The following is a 6,503-nucleotide window of genomic DNA, read 5'->3' as shown; positions in this document are numbered from 1 at the left end:
TGCTGTTGAATAAGCCTAAAAAATATTATTCGCATAGAGATGGATGCCGCATTGGTTATTTATTTCTGCCAAAGAGAAGAATCGACTTAAATCAAACATGAAAGAATTGATTGATTGATATGGATGTAAATATAGCAGCCAAACTTACCTGTCAACTTATCTAATATTATGAACATACATTTCTTACATATCTTTGGCCTATGTGCAATTAATTTGAGTATAAGTGTTTGAAGTATTTTTCCATTTTTTAAAAGCTCATCAGTTGTTAGATCCACATCCACAACAGCAAACGGCTATTTCAACGAAAGCACGTGACAATCATACGTTTGGCGCGTCGAAACAATTGTCAGCATCAATCCCTGTGGTGTGGACATGAAAATAGTACAAGTAGACGCGCCATACCGCGATAAGTGGAGAGAGGAACTGATGCCTTCGATTACTACGGCGACGACCACCCACGAACTTTCCGTAAATGCTGTAGTGAGCAACGCCTGGCCTGGTTGTGATTTTTAACACCAGCTTGCTGCAGTTGGATCTCTACCTTCCGAACAGTTACCGAACGGTGTGTCCTGTTCCATCCCGAAGCCCGAAATTCGCTCTGGGTGACAAGGTCGAGGCGGTGTATGATATTGGAGGTATCAAGCGAAAAGAAAAATGATAACAATACTGCATCGAACCGCTGGCCTGATTCAGCTTGGGTAGCTAGCAAACACATGATTGCGAATTTCGTGAGCTCGTGCCCGAGACTTTGGAGAGAGCGTTTGGGTTATGCTGCGGACCTAGACTGCTGAGAGTGTCGCTTGATGGTTGTTATCTGCTTCGGCGGCTGGGACTATGTGTAGTTCGTGCCAGGAACGCTTTCGTACAGCTAGGACTCTCTCAGTACTCTCGGCTAGGACTCTATCCCTGCAGCTGCACAGCCTTTATCTGAACGCACTGCGACCGCCAACGAGGGTACCTCGTGTTTTGCGGCTGACATACCTATAAAAGCAGAGCGTAGTACGTTACGCATTCGTATTCGTTCTGTGGCAGGCAAACGGTAGACAGTTCAGTTCAACACCTTTATAGTTAGTGTGTTCCACCTGAGCATAATTAGCTCACTAACCAACTTACCAACAACTGGAAAGTGTGCTGGAATTTTCGGTGGGTTTTGCGAGTTCTATCCTGTGTGTGGTATTAACATGTTTGTGCTTATATTAGCTAGTTGATTTACAGTGCTCTTATTGTTACTAACGTGCGATAAACTGTCTCCAATCTTTAGTCGATCATTCTGCAGATCGGAGTGTTTCTTAACCGTATAGCTACATCTACTCACAGTAGAACAGGTGCGTTCTCTATGAGGAATTTTGATTTTGATTCAATCATGAAATTAGTCAATTCTCAATGACCGATTTAAAGTGAATAACACAAACTAGACATGAAGGGTTGTATTTTGTGACGGATTGTATTTTGAAGGGTTGCGTTTTGTGACGGATAATTAACTGTTTGAGGGTAAATTATCTCCCGATAGTGAGAATGGATAAGTTTTGTAAACGGAAAATCTTCAATCGCAACCATTTCAAAGATGACTAATATTAACACACCCACTTACACTTTTACAAATTCAAAAGGATAGTAAATACTGTTTTGCCTAATCAGAATAAGTCGCTCCACTAAAAAAAGTTGCTCGTTCGTCATATGAGAGTAACATTTAAATGCAACATTTTTCCCGATTTTACTTCAATATTTGCCAATCAGTATTGATTTAATACCTCCGAGGCTGATATACTGATTCATATACTTTTGTAAGTACCTTAAATACGAAATCAGATTTGATGCATCGTGCCAATCTATTCTAGTAAAAGTTTTTCGTAGTTTCGATGCCTCCGTTCTCATTCCAACGGGTGTGCGTATCAAAGGAAATTCCTGAAAATTATTTTAAAACAGTTCTGTTCATTCCGTTGAATGATAGTTCCGTAAGAAACAATAATTTTACAAATGCATTGGATTAGTAAAATTTAAATTAAATGCAATGCAAACAGCAAATAGCTGTGCTGTTCAAACATATTGCTCGTCCGTTCTTCGATATGTCATAAAAAACATAGTTCCAGGCGCCATTACAACATTGCAATATATCTTGTCGAATACTTCTTAACGAACGTAAAATGAAAAGCAATCAGATATTTAACCCGGGCTATCACATCAATGATACAGTAAGAGAGCGAGAAAATCTGTATAGAATACAGTTGAAAAACCCTACCGAATCTTAGACAAACCTAAATAGAGTGTGCACTAATCCTATCGTGCTGAAGACACTATTTGGTTGGTTGGTCGTTCGATCATGCATTTCTTCTATTGAGAGTAGTACACAGCTTTTAGAATAAAGATAATCAAAGTGCCTTCATAAATTCATTTTTTGGAATTAAAAGTTAAAGATTTAACTTAATGCATGCATTTGTAATTTGTTTATTAAACATTTAATTCAATGTATGCAAGTTTTATGTTGACATATACCGTGCAGATTGATTAGTTTCATGTTTTGTAAGGAACAATATGTCAATATGCCTCCAATATGATCATAGAACTCTAAAATATCTAAAGATCCAAGTCAATTTAATAATTATAATTTTGCTTATCTTTGCTATTGCTTAGTAGACTGTTTTTTATGAAATTACTTGCAGTCAACAGACTCATGGTTGTAAGAATGGTTTGGAGATCCTTGTCGGTTCATGCAAAACGAGAGTATACTTATCGACAGATATACTCTGCATTGTAGACTGTAAAGTTCGGATGTATATTTCCCAATAGTGCCTTAGGCTGAAACTGCACCTAATGGGAAATAAAACCCATTTAGTGGTTGCAAGTTTGGTTTCTTTGCGGCTGTACCGCATCTGTTGTGCTATTGAGATTTTCAGAGATCTAGAACACGATAACGGTAACAGAGAGGGGTTTTATTCGGTTGATTGCGGTTGACTCTACCAATTAAAAAGTGATTGTAATTGCAAAGAGAAAATTGAGAAAAAAAGTACCAGTACTTAATAGTCACAGTTTATTGACCTTCAGAATATTGGCTTGTGGCCTACATGAAAAATTTGTTCGTTCGCATTGGTTGTTGAGACAACGAAAAGCTTACACTTTACAAAACATATGTAGAAGTGTATTAGCAATACTAAAAGAGCTTCTTTTGTTATGATCTGTAAAAAATAAAAAGTCTCCAGAAGTTTGAAACTGGAAATGACAAGTATTCACAAAATCTTAGATCCTTCAGAATCAGGGAGGAGGGAATATTAAAGAGCCACACATTTGATTGGTAATTGGGATATTTTGGCGAAACAAACTTATTTAATCTATGATTTACTGCTTTTTGGTATATTCCATTTAGGTTTAAGAATTTATTTTTCTAATCGAAAAGAGCATGTCCTTCTTATCTCGTTACTGACTGCTCTGCTATGCCGAACGTTTGCTATGGCTATGAATTATTCCCATAGCATATTTTACAATTTTCTTCTAGTTTGGGAATGCTGGCGTTCCTGTCATTGAATCGCTGGTCACAATTGGGAGCTAATAAAACCGTTGTTTTATTATGCTAGCAACCAAGCAAACAAAGAACCCGATCAATGTATAATGGACCATTTTTTCAGATGTACCTTTATGGAACTGCTTCGCGGATAGCAAAAGCGTCCATTCATATTTACAATATGAAGTGGAAGTGTCCATGGGAGACTGTAACCTTGGATGACGAATGGTATTTGCAGTTTCAGTTGTAAAATGTATTGACAGCTACCATCCAACGAATGATTATAAGACATTTTGACATTACCATTTTGAATAAGCAATAGAATTATACTTAGAACACTATCCATAGAAACATGCATGCGTAAATATTGTATTGCTAATCAGACATTGAAAGTAGTGTTTATGAACGCGATTTTTTACTGTGTTTATTGTGATTGAATGTTTGAGAATTGCTTTTGCCCAAAGTGTGTTTTTCTATGCTTTACCATGGACCTCTTAAATGAACATGTGTTTGTCTTGGCATTGAAATGAAAATCTGGAAACGCTTTGAGATTTGTCATTTGCATACGAATTGATTTAATTCTCCACTCACACACATATTCATCTTTGACCGAGTTTATACATGAAAGACTTGGCTATGTGCCCAAATCTATCTTATTATCCTGGCCAAAGCATATTTATCACGGTAATCTGATTTGTTGAAAATATTTTTCGAAATTCCAATACGTGTATGAAGCATATGTTCGCACGGATACTGTTCACAAAACTAGCCTTAGATTATTATAGGAAGACCATATCCACTTACATGCAGTATACCTGATAAAAAACAATTGACAAGATCCTTACAACTGGTTCATAAAAATCTGTACTAGGTTTCAACCTCTACAATCTGCAATCCTTCAATCACGAATCTTCAATCCCGGATGTTATGCCTATTATTGATGCAATCGCTGGTCGGGCCTGTGCAAGAGTACCCTGGAGGGAAATTTTAAAGATAAAAATAGTCGCTCAGTTGAACCGTCTAGAGATATATACTCTATTGTATAGTTAATAGCCGCTTGCATTTATTCTCATCACTACTTTCATCACAAGCTTGACGACAGGTGTGGTATATCATGTCGATGTTAAATACGTCAGGGACTAATAAATCAATTACACATGTTTCACCCAAGTCTGACAAAGGCAACTTCTACTTAGCGGTTAACAGTAACTTTCGTGTTTCATACGTTTCATTAGCGTATGCTGGTTCAACACATTAAAATGGTGAATACTATAATACCGCATGATGGCTATAGTTTCTCTTACCAGTAATTAAGATTGGAAATATAATTAGCACAGATGATAGAGGTTGATGCGCTTGTCAAATTGAATAGTGGAATGTTAAATTGTGTTTGATTATACGTATGATTTATTGACTTAATTTCAGGCAAACACATGTTTTGAAATGTAATATTCCGATAAATGCAAATACGATTGCGGTGAATATGCAAGGATATAAACTAAAATGTTTAAAAAATCCGATCGAAAAACTGAAAAGGATTTAAAGTTTCGTGTCATAGATTTTGAACATGTAACGCAGAACGATTTGATTCTTCTACTAGACTAACATACCTACCGTTTTTTGTTAGGGATTTTCACAAAAAATGCTTCAGCTTCGAAATTAAAAAGTCAATAGTCTAGATAAAGAAACCGAAAAATTCAACGAATCAGCATTAAATGTGCTAGTTATAAACGATAGCAACCCCATCATTACGCAGGGGGTTTCCCATTAACTTTAAACCATTATCCTCTATTAGAAACTGATTGAATTAATACCAGCACCCTACTCCATTACGGCGGTTCTTGTCAAGAAATTTTACTCTAATAATAATCAAAAAATTATCAAATTTTTAAATTATTATGAATTTAACAGAACGGCGTTATTTTAGATTATCGAATTTAATCCAGAACCTTTTCAAACTACATGTGAACATGAATGCGTTTATGGGAAACGCTTGAAGAACGCTTGCTTCGTAGTATATCGTCATGACACATTCGAGGATGTCCTGTTAGCAGAGGACAAGTGTAAACCAGCAGCAATGTATTTCTGAAAGCAAGAATGCAACCAGTTTTCTGTTGAAAATCAACCGTTCTCTTGGAAAACATTCTGGACAAAAAAGCAAACAAAAGCGGAAATAAATTAGTTTAAATTAAACCATTTTCATCTACCGGTTCTCCGATTTCTGTTCTTCCAAACAATGCGATCTCGGCAGGCTCATAACCTTTAATAATTTGTGCCCACTCTCCAGCATTCTTTGTTCTTGTATAACTTTTCGCTTAGTTGGGGAAAAGCATGTGCTTTTCCGTAAATTCTAACAAGGCGTGAAAAATAATGTTTTATTTTTGCATTAGCTTTTGACTTTCAATCCGAAAATGTAACGATACACTTAAATTTACTTATTTGGTCATAGATTGCCTAATTCAGTCAGAAAATGTACCATATGTATGATTATTGTTTAATTGTTGTATGGTGGATAATTGTTATCATCTTGAATCAGAAATCGTTTGATTGAAATATAAAATTACATACAGTGGTAAAACACATCTACATTTATATATTTTAACCATATTCTATCACTAAGTCCAGTATGCCAACGAGCACTAGTATGAACGCGAAAGACAGGATACGTAATTTATGGTTATTGCTTTTATGAGCCTAAATGAGTTGATAGCATAGACAGACGGAGGAAACTGTACTCTTCGGAGTACATCAATGATAATGATCTAATCCACTACAGTTTGCATCGGGCGTCTCCATCACGCCGGAAACGATTCTTAACTAAGGATGCCTGCTCGAGTGTTGTATTCATACAGATCTTTAGCATCTTGAATGTGTGTGGGATACTTCGATGTTGAATCATTTGCAGATGTTTATGCTTCTCTAATTGTTATTAGTAATGCTAATTCACTTCAATCGATTTAGCATAAAACATTTTCCGCCCTTCTGGCAACCCATATCAATGGCAACT

At 36.3% G+C, this 6,503-nt stretch overlaps 1 protein-coding gene across 2 annotated transcripts in view; it reads left to right on the top strand.

Annotated features, from left to right (window-relative positions):
• The first annotated feature begins 1,025 nt into the window (after positions 1-1,025).
• The window catches only part of LOC125959697 (calexcitin-1), a 16,366-nt gene continuing 10,888 nt past the window's right edge, over positions 1,026-6,503 (top strand). Inside the window, exons 1-2 of one of the 2 annotated variants that reach the window (XM_049692572.1) lie at positions 1,026-1,143; positions 1,262-1,325. The gene's annotated coding sequence lies outside the window, so the exon portion shown is untranslated. The remainder of the gene's footprint in view (positions 1,144-1,261; positions 1,326-6,503) is intronic. The other variant, XM_049692574.1, reaches the window with a different exon arrangement.

The sequence above is a fragment of the Anopheles darlingi genome, chromosome 2 (genome assembly GCF_943734745.1).
Source record: "Anopheles darlingi chromosome 2, idAnoDarlMG_H_01, whole genome shotgun sequence".
Lineage (NCBI taxonomy): Eukaryota > Metazoa > Arthropoda > Insecta > Diptera > Culicidae > Anopheles > Anopheles darlingi.
This window is presented reverse-complemented; position numbering and strand designations above follow the sequence as displayed.